Source organism: Hyperolius riggenbachi, chromosome 11 (genome assembly GCF_040937935.1).
Source record: "Hyperolius riggenbachi isolate aHypRig1 chromosome 11, aHypRig1.pri, whole genome shotgun sequence".
In the NCBI taxonomy this organism is placed as follows: domain Eukaryota; kingdom Metazoa; phylum Chordata; class Amphibia; order Anura; family Hyperoliidae; genus Hyperolius; species Hyperolius riggenbachi.
In genome coordinates, this window is record NC_090656.1 from 2294442 (window position 1) to 2307878 (window position 13437).

The 13437-nt window shown below is 45.7% G+C and overlaps 1 protein-coding gene across 2 annotated transcripts in view; it reads left to right on the forward strand.

Annotated features, from left to right (window-relative positions):
• The window catches only part of HYDIN (HYDIN axonemal central pair apparatus protein), a 606889-nt gene that overhangs the window by 521157 nt on the left and 72295 nt on the right, over positions 1-13437 (forward strand). The gene's annotated exons all lie outside the window — the stretch shown is intronic.

The following is a 13437-nucleotide window of genomic DNA, read 5'->3' on the forward strand; positions in this document are numbered from 1 at the left end:
AGTGGCTTGTGCATACGCAGAAACATTTACAGCTGGCATTCTGGCGTAAGTGGCTTGTGCGTACGCAGAAACATTTACAGCTGGCATTATGGCGTAAGTGGCTTGTGCGTACGCAGAAACATTTACAGCTGGCATTATGGCGTAAGTGGCTTGTGCATACGCAGAAACATTTACAGCTGGCATTATGGCGTAAGTGGCTTGTGCATACGCAGAAACATTTACAGCTGGCATTCTGGCGTAAGTGGCTTGTGCATACGCAGAAACATTTACAGCTGGCATTATGGCGTAAGTGGCTTGTGCATACGCAGAAACATTTACAGCTGGCATTATGGCGTAAGTGGCTTGTGCATACGCAGAAACATTTACAGCTGGCATTATGGCGTAAGTGGCTTGTGCATACGCAGAAACATTTACAGCTGGCATTCTGGCGTAAGTGGCTAGTGCATACGCAGAAACATTTACAGCTGGCATTATGGCGTAAGTGGCTTGTGCATACGCAGAAACATTTACAGCTGGCATTCTGGCGTAAGTGGCTTGTGCATACGCAGAAACATTTACAGCTGGCATTATGGCGTAAGTGGCTTGTGCATACGCAGAAACATTTACATCTGGCATTATGGCGTAAGTGGCTTGTGCATACGCAGAAACATTTACAGCTGCCATTATGGCGTAAGTGGCTTGTGCATACGCAGAAACATTTACAGCTGGCATTATGGCGTAAGTGGCTTGTGCATACGCATACACATTTTACAGTTGGCATTATGGCGTAAGTGGCTTGTGCATACGCAGAAACATTTACAGCTGGCATTATGGCGTAAGTGGCTTGTGCATACGCAGAAACATTTACAGCTGGCATTATGGCGTAAGTGGCTTGTGCATACGCAGAAACATTTACAGCTGGCATTATGGCGTAAGTGGCTCGTGCATACGCAGAAACATTTACAGCTGGCATTATGGTGTAAGTGGCTCGTGCATACGCAGAAACATTTACAGCTGGCATTATGGCGTATGTGGCTTGTACATACGCAGAAACATTTACAGCTGGCATTATGGCGTAAGTGGCTTGTGCATACGCATACACATTTACAGCTGGCATTATGGCGTAAGTGGCTTACGCCATACGCAGAAACATTTACAGCTGGCATTATGGCGTAAGTGGCTTGTGCATACGCAGAAACATTTACAGCTGGCATTATGGCGTAAGTGGCTTGTGCATACGCAGAAACATTTACAGCTGGCATTCTGGCGTAAGTGGCTTGTGCATACGCAGAAACATTTACAGCTGGCATTATGGCGTAAGTGGCTTGTGCATACGCAGAAACATTTACAGCTGGCATTATGGCGTAAGTGGCTTGTGCATACGCAGAAACATTTACAGCTGGCATTATGGCGTAAGTGGCTTGTGCATACGCAGAAACATTTACAGCTGGCATTATGGCGTAAGTGGCTTGTGCATACGCAGAAACATTTACAGCTGGCATTATGGCGTAAGTGGCTTGTGCATACGCAGAAACATTTACAGCTGGCATTATGGCGTAAGTGGCTCGTGCATACGCAGAAACATTTACAGCTGGCATTATGGCGTAAGTGGCTTGTGCATACGCAGAAACATTTACAGCTGGCATTATGGCGTAAGTGGCTTGTGCATACGCAGAAACATTTACAGCTGGCATTATGGCGTAAGTGGCTTGTGCATACGCAGAAACATTTACAGCTGGCATTATGGCGTAAGTGGCTTGTGCATACGCATACACATTTTACAGCTGGCATTATGGCGTAAGTGGCTTGTGCATACGCAGAAACATTTACAGCTGGCATTATGGCGTAAGTGGCTTGTGCATACGCAGAAACATTTACAGCTGGCATTATGGCGTAAGTGGCTTGTGCATACGCAGAAACATTTACAGCTGGCATTATGGCGTAAGTGGCTTGTGCATACGCAGAAACATTTACAGCTGGCATTATGGCGTAAGTGGCTTGTGCATACGCATACACATTTTACAGCTGGCATTATGGCGTAAGTGGCTTGTGCATACGCAGAAACATTTACAGCTGGCATTATGGCGTAAGTGGCTTGTGCATACGCAGAAACATTTACAGCTGGCATTATGGCGTAAGTGGCTTGTGCATACGCAGAAACATTTACAGCTGGCATTATGGCGTAAGTGGCTCGTGCATACGCAGAAACATTTACAGCTGGCATTATGGTGTAAGTGGCTCGTGCATACGCAGAAACATTTACAGCTGGCATTATGGCGTATGTGGCTTGTGCATACGCAGAAACATTTACAGCTGGCATTATGGCGTAAGTGGCTTGTGCATACGCAGAAACATTTACAGCTGGCATTATGGTGTAAGTGGCTTGTGCATACGCAGAAACATTTACAGCTGGCATTATGGCGTAAGTGGCTTGTGCATACGCAGAAACATTTACAGCTGGCATTATGGCATAAGTGGCTTGTGCATACGCAGAAACATTTACAGCTGGCATTATGGCGTAAGTGGCTTGTGCATACGCAGAAACATTTACAGCTGGCATTATGGCGTAAGTGGCTTGTGCATACGCAGAAACATTTACAGCTGGCATTATGGCGTAAGTGGCTTGTGCATACGCAGAAACATTTACAGCTGGCATTATGGTGTAAGTGGCTTGTGCATACGCAGAAACATTTACAGCTGGCATTATGGCGTAAGTGGCTTGTGCATACGCAGAAACATTTACAGCTGGCATTCTGGCGTAAGTGGCTTGTGCATACGCAGAAACATTTACAGCTGGCATTATGGCGTAAGTGGCTTGTGCATACGCAGAAACATTTACAGCTGGCATTATGGCGTAAGTGGCTTGTGCATACGCAGAAACATTTACAGCTGGCATTATGGCGTAAGTGGCTTGTGCATACGCAGAAACATTTACAGCTGGCATTATGGCGTAAGTGGCTTGTGCATACGCAGAAACATTTACAGCTGGCATTATGGCGTAAGTGGCTTGTGCATACGCAGAAACATTTACAGCTGGCATTCTGGCGTAAGTGGCTTGTGCATACACAGAAACATTTACAGCTGGCATTATGGCGTAAGTGGCTTGTGCATACGCATACACATTTTACAGCTGGCATTATGGCGTAAGTGGCTTGTGCATACGCAGAAACATTTACAGCTGGCATTATGGCGTAAGTGGCTTGTGCATACGCATACACATTTACAGCTGGCATTATGGCGTAAGTGGCTTGTGCATACGCATACACATTTTACAGCTGGCATTATGGCGTAAGTGGCTTGTGCATACGCAGAAACATTTACAGCTGGCATTATGGCGTAAGTGGCTTGTGCATACGCATACACATTTTACAGCTGGCATTATGGCGTAAGTGGCTTGTGCATACGCAGAAACATTTACAGCTGGCATTATGGCGTAAGTGGCTTGTGCATACGCAGAAACATTTACAGCTGGCATTATGGTGTAAGTGGCTTGTGCATACGCAGAAACATTTACAGCTGGCATTATGGCGTAAGTGGCTTGTGCATACGCAGAAACATTTACAGCTGGCATTATGGCGTAAGTGGCTTGTGCATACGCAGAAACATTTACAGCTGGCATTATGGCGTAAGTGGCTTATGCATACGCAGAAACCTTTACAGCTGGCATTATGGAGTAAGTGGCTTGTGCATACGCAGAAACATTTACAGCTGGCATTATGGCGTAAGTGGCTTGTGCATACGCAGAAACATTTACAGCTGGCATTATGGCGTAAGTGGCTTGTGCATACGCAGAAACATTTACAGCTGGCATTCTGGCGTAAGTGGCTAGTGCATACGCAGAAACATTTACAGCTGGCATTATGGCGTAAGTGGCTTGTACATACGCAGAAACATTTACAGCTGGCATTATGGCGTAAGTGGCTTGTGCATACGCAGAAACATTTACAGCTGGCATTATGGCGTAAGTGGCTTGTGCATACGCAGAAACATTTACAGCTGGCATTATGGCGTAAGTGGCTTGTGCATACGCAGAAACATTTACAGCTGGCATTATGGCGTAAGTGGCTTGTGCATACGCAGAAACATTTACAGCTGGCATTCTGGCGTAAGTGGCTTGTGCATACGCAGAAACATTTACAGCTGGCATTATGGCGTAAGTGGCTTGTGCATACGCAGAAACATTTACAGCTGGCATTATGGTGTAAGTGGTTTGTGCATACGCAGAAACATTTACAGCTGGCATTATGGCGTAAGTGGCTTGTGCATACGCAGAAACATTTACAGCTGGCATTATGGTGTAAGTGGCTTGTGCATACGCAGAAACATTTACAGCTGGCATTATGGCGTAAGTGGCTTGTGCATACGCAGAAACATTTACAGCTGGCATTATGGTGTAAGTGGCTTGTGCATACGCAGAAACATTTACAGCTGGCATTATGGTGTAAGTGGTTTGTGCATACGCAGAAACATTTACAGCTGGCATTATGGTGTAAGTGGCTTGTGCATACGCAGAAACATTTACAGCTGGCATTCTGGCGTAAGTGGCTTACGCCATACGCAGAAACATTTACAGCTGGCATTATGGCGTAAGTGGCTTGTGCATACGCAGAAACATTTACAGCTGGCATTATGGCGTAAGTGGCTTATGCATACGCAGAAACCTTTACAGCTGGCATTATGGAGTAAGTGGCTTGTGCATACGCAGAAACATTTACAGCTGGCATTATGGCGTAAGTGGCTTGTGCATACGCAGAAACATTTACAGCTGGCATTATGGCGTAAGTGGCTTGTACATACGCAGAAACATTTACAGCTGGCATTATGGCGTAAGTGGCTTGTGCATACGCAGAAACATTTACAGCTGGCATTATGGCTTAAGTGGCTTGTGCATACGCAGAAACATTTACAGCTGGCATTATGGCGTAAGTGGCTTGTGCATACGCAGAAACATTTACAGCTGGCATTATGGCGTAAGTGGCTTGTGCATACGCAGAAACATTTACAGCTGGCATTCTGGCGTAAGTGGCTTGTGCATACACAGAAACATTTACAGCTGGCATTATGGCGTAAGTGGCTTGTGCATACGCAGAAACATTTACAGCTGGCATTATGGTGTAAGTGGTTTGTGCATACGCAGAAACATTTACAGCTGGCATTATGGTGTAAGTGGCTTGTGCATACGCAGAAACATTTACAGCTGGCATTCTGGCGTAAGTGGCTTGTGCATACGCAGAAACATTTACAGCTGGCATTATGGTGTAAGTGGCTTGTGCATACGCAGAAACATTTACAGCTGGCATTATGGCGTAAGTGGCTTGTGCATACGCAGAAACATTTACAGCTGGCATTATGGTGTAAGTGGCTTGTGCATACGCAGAAACATTTACAGCTGGCATTATGGTGTAAGTGGTTTGTGCATACGCAGAAACATTTACAGCTGGCATTCTGGCGTAAGTGGCTTGTGCATACGCAGAAACATTTACAGCTGGCATTATGGTGTAAGTGGCTTGTGCATACGCAGAAACATTTACAGCTGGCATTATGGCGTAAGTGGCTTGTGCATACGCAGAAACATTTACAGCTGGCATTATGGTGTAAGTGGCTTGTGCATACGCAGAAACATTTACAGCTGGCATTATGGTGTAAGTGGTTTGTGCATACGCAGAAACATTTACAGCTGGCATTATGGTGTAAGTGGCTTGTGCATACGCAGAAACATTTACAGCTGGCATTCTGGCGTAAGTGGCTTACGCCATACGCAGAAACATTTACAGCTGGCATTATGGCGTAAGTGGCTTGTGCATACGCAGAAACATTTACAGCTGGCATTATGGCGTAAGTGGCTTATGCATACGCAGAAACCTTTACAGCTGGCATTATGGAGTAAGTGGCTTGTGCATACGCAGAAACATTTACAGCTGGCATTATGGCGTAAGTGGCTTGTGCATACGCAGAAACATTTACAGCTGGCATTATGGCGTAAGTGGCTTGTACATACGCAGAAACATTTACAGCTGGCATTATGGCGTAAGTGGCTTGTGCATACGCAGAAACATTTACAGCTGGCATTATGGCGTAAGTGGCTTGTGCATACGCAGAAACATTTACAGCTGGCATTATGGCGTAAGTGGCTTGTGCATACGCAGAAACATTTACAGCTGGCATTATGGCGTAAGTGGCTTGTGCATACGCAGAAACATTTACAGCTGGCATTATGGTGTAAGTGGTTTGTGCATACGCAGAAACATTTACAGCTGGCATTATGGTGTAAGTGGCTTGTGCATACGCAGAAACATTTACAGCTGGCATTCTGGCGTAAGTGGCTTGTGCATACGCAGAAACATTTACAGCTGGCATTATGGTGTAAGTGGCTTGTGCATACGCAGAAACATTTACAGCTGGCATTATGGCGTAAGTGGCTTGTGCATACGCAGAAACATTTACAGCTGGCATTATGGTGTAAGTGGCTTGTGCATACGCAGAAACATTTACAGCTGGCATTATGGTGTAAGTGGTTTGTGCATACGCAGAAACATTTACAGCTGGCATTATGGTGTAAGTGGCTTGTGCATACGCAGAAACATTTACAGCTGGTATTCTGGCGTAAGTGGCTTACGCCATACGCAGAAACATTTACAGCTGGCATTATGGCGTAAGTGGCTTGTGCATACGCAGAAACATTTACAGCTGGCATTATGGCGTAAGTGGCTCGTGCATACGCAGAAACATTTACAGCTGGCATTATGGTGTAAGTGGCTTGTGCATACGCAGAAACATTTACAGCTGGCATTATGGCGTAAGTGGCTTGTGCATACGCAGAAACATTTACAGCTGGCATTATGGCGTAAGTGGCTTGTGCATACGCAGAAACATTTACAGCTGGCATTATGGCGTAAGTGGCTTGTGCATACGCAGAAACATTTACAGCTGGCATTCTGGCGTAAGTGGCTTGTGCGTACGCAGAAACATTTACAGCTGGCATTATGGCATAAGTGGCTTGTGCATACGCAGAAACATTTACAGCTGGCATTATGGTGTAAGTGGCTTGTGCATACGCAGAAACATTTACAGCTGGCATTATGGCGTAAGTGGCTTGTGCATACGCAGAAACATTTACAGCTGGCATTATGGCGTAAGTGGCTTGTGCGTACGCAGAAACATTTACAGCTGGCATTATGGCGTAAGTGGCTTGTGCATACGCAGAAACATTTACAGCTGGCATTATGGCGTAAGTGGCTTGTGCATACGCAGAAACATTTACAGCTGGCATTATGGCGTAAGTGGCTTACGCCATACGCAGAAACATTTACAGCTGGCATTATGGCGTAAGTGGCTTGTGCATACGCAGAAACATTTACAGCTGGCATTATGGCGTAAGTGGCTTGTGCATACGCAGAAACATTTACAGCTGGCATTATGGCGTAAGTGGCTCGTGCATACGCAGAAACATTTACAGCTGGCATTATGGCGTAAGTGGCTTGTGCATACGCAGAAACATTTACAGCTGGCATTATGGCGTAAGTGGCTTGTGCATACACAGAAACATTTACAGCTGGCATTATGGTGTAAGTGGCTTGTGCATACGCAGAAACATTTACAGCTGGCATTATGGTGTAAGTGGCTTGTGCATACGCAGAAACATTTACAGCTGGCATTATGGTGTAAGTGGCTTGTGCATACGCAGAAACATTTACAGCTGGCATTATGGCGTAAGTGGCTCGTGCATACGCAGAAACATTTACAGGTGGCATTATGGGGTAAGTGGCTTGTGCATACGCAGAAACATTTACAGCTGGCATTATGGTGTAAGTGGCTTGTGCATACGCAGAAACATTTACAGCTGGCATTATGGCGTAAGTGGCTTGTGCATACGCTGAAACATTTACAGCTGGCATTCTGGCGTAAGTGGCTTGTGCATACGCAGAAACATTTACAGCTGGCATTATGGCGTAAGTGGCTTGTGCATACGCAGAAACCTTTACAGCTGGCATTATGGAGTTAGTGGCTTGTGCATACGCAGAAACCTTTACAGCTGGCATTATGGCGTAAGTGGCTTGTGCATACGCAGAAACATTTACAGCTGGCATTATGGCGTAAGTGACTTGTGCATACGCAGAAACATTTACAGCTGGCATTATGGTGTAAGTGGCTTGTGCATACGCAGAAACATTTACAGCTGGCATTATGGCGTAAGTGGCTTGTGCATACGCAGAAACATTTACAGCTGGCATTATGGCGTAAGTGGCTTGTGCATACGCAGAAACATTTACAGCTGGCATTATGGCGTAAGTGGCTCGTGCATACGCAGAAACATTTACAGCTGGCATTATGGCGTAAGTGGCTCGTGCATACGCAGAAACATTTACAGCTGGCATTATGGCGTAAGTGGCTTGTGCATACGCAGAAACATTTACAGCTGGCATTATGGCGTAAGTGGCTTGTGCATACGCAGAAACATTTACAGCTGGCATTATGGCGTAAGTGGCTTGTGCATACGCAGAAACATTTACAGCTGGCATTATGGCGTAAGTGGCTTGTGCATACGCAGAAACATTTACAGCTGGCATTATGGCGTAAGTGGCCTGTGCATACGCAGAAACATTTACAGCTGGCATTATGGCGTAAGTGGCTTGTGCATACGCAGAAACATTTACAGCTGGCATTATGGCGTAAGTGGCTTGTGCATACGCAGAAACATTTACAGCTGGCATTATGGCGTAAGTGGCTTGTGCATACGCAGAAACATTTACAGCTGGCATTATGGCGTAAGTGGCTTGTGCATACGCAGAAACATTTACAGCTGGCATTATGGCGTAAGTGGCTTGTGCATACGCTGAAACATTTACAGCTGGCATTCTGGCGTAAGTGGCTTGTGCATACGCAGAAACATTTACAGCTGGCATTATGGCGTAAGTGGCTTCTGCATACGCAGAAACCTTTACAGCTGGCATTATGGAGTAAGTGGCTTGTGCATACGCAGAAACCTTTACAGCTGGCATTATGGCGTAAGTGGCTTGTGCATACGCAGAAACATTTACAGCTGGCATTATGGCGTAAGTGACTTGTGCATACGCAGAAACATTTACAGCTGGCATTATGGTGTAAGTGGCTTGTGCATACGCAGAAACATTTACAGCTGGCATTATGGCGTAAGTGGCTTGTGCATACGCAGAAACATTTACAGCTGGCATTATGGCGTAAGTGGCTTGTGCATACGCAGAAACATTTACAGCTGGCATTATGGCGTAAGTGGCTCGTGCATACGCAGAAACATTTACAGCTGGCATTATGGCGTAAGTGGCTCGTGCATACGCAGAAACATTTACAGCTGGCATTATGGCGTAAGTGGCTTGTGCATACGCAGAAACATTTACAGCTGGCATTATGGCGTAAGTGGCTTGTGCATACGCAGAAACATTTACAGCTGGCATTATGGCGTAAGTGGCTTGTGCATACGCAGAAACATTTACAGCTGGCATTATGGCGTAAGTGGCTTGTGCATACGCAGAAACATTTACAGCTGGCATTATGGCGTAAGTGGCCTGTGCATACGCAGAAACATTTACAGCTGGCATTATGGCGTAAGTGGCTTGTGCATACGCAGAAACATTTACAGCTGGCATTATGGCGTAAGTGGCTTGTGCATACGCAGAAACATTTACAGCTGGCATTATGGCGTAAGTGGCTTGTGCATACGCAGAAACATTTACAGCTGGCATTATGGCGTAAGTGGCTTGTGCATACGCAGAAACATTTACAGCTGGCATTATGGCGTAAGTGGCTTGTGCATACGCAGAAACATTTACAGCTGGCATTATGGCGTAAGTGGCTTGTGCATACGCAGAAACATTTACAGCTGGCATTATGGCGTAAGTGGCTTGTGCATACGCAGAAACATTTACAGCTGGCATTATGGCGTAAGTGGCTTGTGCATACGCAGAAACATTTACAGCTGGCATTATGGCGTAAGTGGCTTGTGCATACGCAGAAACATTTACAGGTGGCATTATGGTGTAAGTGGCTTGTGCATACGCAGAAACATTTACAGCTGGCATTATGGCGTAAGTGGCTTGTGCATACGCAGAAACATTTACAGCTGGCATTATGGTGTAAGTGGCTTGTGCATACGCAGAAACATTTACAGCTGGCATTATGGCGTAAGTGGCTCGTGCATACGCAGAAACATTTACAGCTGGCATTATGGCGTAAGTGGCTTGTGCATACGCAGAAACATTTACAGCTGGCATTATGGCGTAAGTGGCTTGTGCATACGCAGAAACATTTACAGCTGGCATTATGGCGTAAGTGGCTTGTGCATACGCAGAAACATTTACAGCTGGCATTATGGCGTAAGTGGCTTGTGCATACGCAGAAACATTTACAGCTGGCATTATGGTGTAAGTGGCTTGTGCATACGCAGAAACATTTACAGCTGGTATTCTGGCGTAAGTGGCTTACGCCATACGCAGAAACATTTACAGCTGGCATTATGGCGTAAGTGGCTTGTGCATACGCAGAAACATTTACAGCTGGCATTATGGCGTAAGTGGCTCGTGCATACGCAGAAACATTTACAGCTGGCATTATGGTGTAAGTGGCTTGTGCATACGCAGAAACATTTACAGCTGGCATTATGGCGTAAGTGGCTTGTGCATACGCAGAAACATTTACAGCTGGCATTATGGCGTAAGTGGCTTGTGCATACGCAGAAACATTTACAGCTGGCATTATGGCGTAAGTGGCTTGTGCATACGCAGAAACATTTACAGCTGGCATTCTGGCGTAAGTGGCTTGTGCGTACGCAGAAACATTTACAGCTGGCATTATGGCATAAGTGGCTTGTGCATACGCAGAAACATTTACAGCTGGCATTATGGTGTAAGTGGCTTGTGCATACGCAGAAACATTTACAGCTGGCATTATGGCGTAAGTGGCTTGTGCATACGCAGAAACATTTACAGCTGGCATTATGGCGTAAGTGGCTTGTGCGTACGCAGAAACATTTACAGCTGGCATTATGGCGTAAGTGGCTTGTGCATACGCAGAAACATTTACAGCTGGCATTCTGGTGTAAGTGGCTAGTGCATACGCAGAAACATTTACAGCTGGCATTATGGCGTAAGTGGCTTGTGCATACGCAGAAACATTTACAGCTGGCATTATGGCGTAAGTGGCTTGTGCGTACGCAGAAACATTTACAGCTGGCATTATGGCGTAAGTGGCTTGTGCATACGCAGAAACATTTACAGCTGGCATTATGGCGTAAGTGGCTTGTGCATACGCAGAAACATTTACAGCTGGCATTATGGCGTAAGTGGCTTACGCCATACGCAGAAACATTTACAGCTGGCATTATGGCGTAAGTGGCTTGTGCATACGCAGAAACATTTACAGCTGGCATTATGGCGTAAGTGGCTTGTGCATACGCAGAAACATTTACAGCTGGCATTATGGCGTAAGTGGCTCGTGCATACGCAGAAACATTTACAGCTGGCATTATGGCGTAAGTGGCTTGTGCATACGCAGAAACATTTACAGCTGGCATTATGGCGTAAGTGGCTTGTGCATACACAGAAACATTTACAGCTGGCATTATGGTGTAAGTGGCTTGTGCATACGCAGAAACATTTACAGCTGGCATTATGGTGTAAGTGGCTTGTGCATACGCAGAAACATTTACAGCTGGCATTATGGTGTAAGTGGCTTGTGCATACGCAGAAACATTTACAGCTGGCATTATGGCGTAAGTGGCTCGTGCATACGCAGAAACATTTACAGGTGGCATTATGGGGTAAGTGGCTTGTGCATACGCAGAAACATTTACAGCTGGCATTATGGTGTAAGTGGCTTGTGCATACGCAGAAACATTTACAGCTGGCATTATGGCGTAAGTGGCTTGTGCATACGCTGAAACATTTACAGCTGGCATTCTGGCGTAAGTGGCTTGTGCATACGCAGAAACATTTACAGCTGGCATTATGGCGTAAGTGGCTTGTGCATACGCAGAAACCTTTACAGCTGGCATTATGGAGTAAGTGGCTTGTGCATACGCAGAAACCTTTACAGCTGGCATTATGGCGTAAGTGGCTTGTGCATACGCAGAAACATTTACAGCTGGCATTATGGCGTAAGTGGCTTGTGCATACACAGAAACATTTACAGCTGGCATTATGGTGTAAGTGGCTTGTGCATACGCAGAAACATTTACAGCTGGCATTATGGTGTAAGTGGCTTGTGCATACGCAGAAACATTTACAGCTGGCATTATGGTGTAAGTGGCTTGTGCATACGCAGAAACATTTACAGCTGGCATTATGGCGTAAGTGGCTCGTGCATACGCAGAAACATTTACAGGTGGCATTATGGGGTAAGTGGCTTGTGCATACGCAGAAACATTTACAGCTGGCATTATGGTGTAAGTGGCTTGTGCATACGCAGAAACATTTACAGCTGGCATTATGGCGTAAGTGGCTTGTGCATACGCTGAAACATTTACAGCTGGCATTCTGGCGTAAGTGGCTTGTGCATACGCAGAAACATTTACAGCTGGCATTATGGCGTAAGTGGCTTGTGCATACGCAGAAACCTTTACAGCTGGCATTATGGAGTAAGTGGCTTGTGCATACGCAGAAACCTTTACAGCTGGCATTATGGCGTAAGTGGCTTGTGCATACGCAGAAACATTTACAGCTGGCATTATGGCGTAAGTGACTTGTGCATACGCAGAAACATTTACAGCTGGCATTATGGTGTAAGTGGCTTGTGCATACGCAGAAACATTTACAGCTGGCATTATGGCGTAAGTGGCTTGTGCATACGCAGAAACATTTACAGCTGGCATTATGGCGTAAGTGGCTTGTGCATACGCAGAAACATTTACAGCTGGCATTATGGCGTAAGTGGCTCGTGCATACGCAGAAACATTTACAGCTGGCATTATGGCGTAAGTGGCTCGTGCATACGCAGAAACATTTACAGCTGGCATTATGGCGTAAGTGGCTTGTGCATACGCAGAAACATTTACAGCTGGCATTATGGCGTAAGTGGCTTGTGCATACGCAGAAACATTTACAGCTGGCATTATGGCGTAAGTGGCTTGTGCATACGCAGAAACATTTACAGCTGGCATTATGGCGTAAGTGGCTTGTGCATACGCAGAAACATTTACAGCTGGCATTATGGCGTAAGTGGCCTGTGCATACGCAGAAACATTTACAGCTGGCATTATGGCGTAAGTGGCTTGTGCATACGCAGAAACATTTACAGCTGGCATTATGGCGTAAGTGGCTTGTGCATACGCAGAAACATTTACAGCTGGCATTATGGCGTAAGTGGCTTGTGCATACGCAGAAACATTTACAGCTGGCATTATGGCGTAAGTGGCTTGTGCATACGCAGAAACATTTACAGCTGGCATTATGGCGTAAGTGGCTTGTGCATACGCAGAAACATTTACAG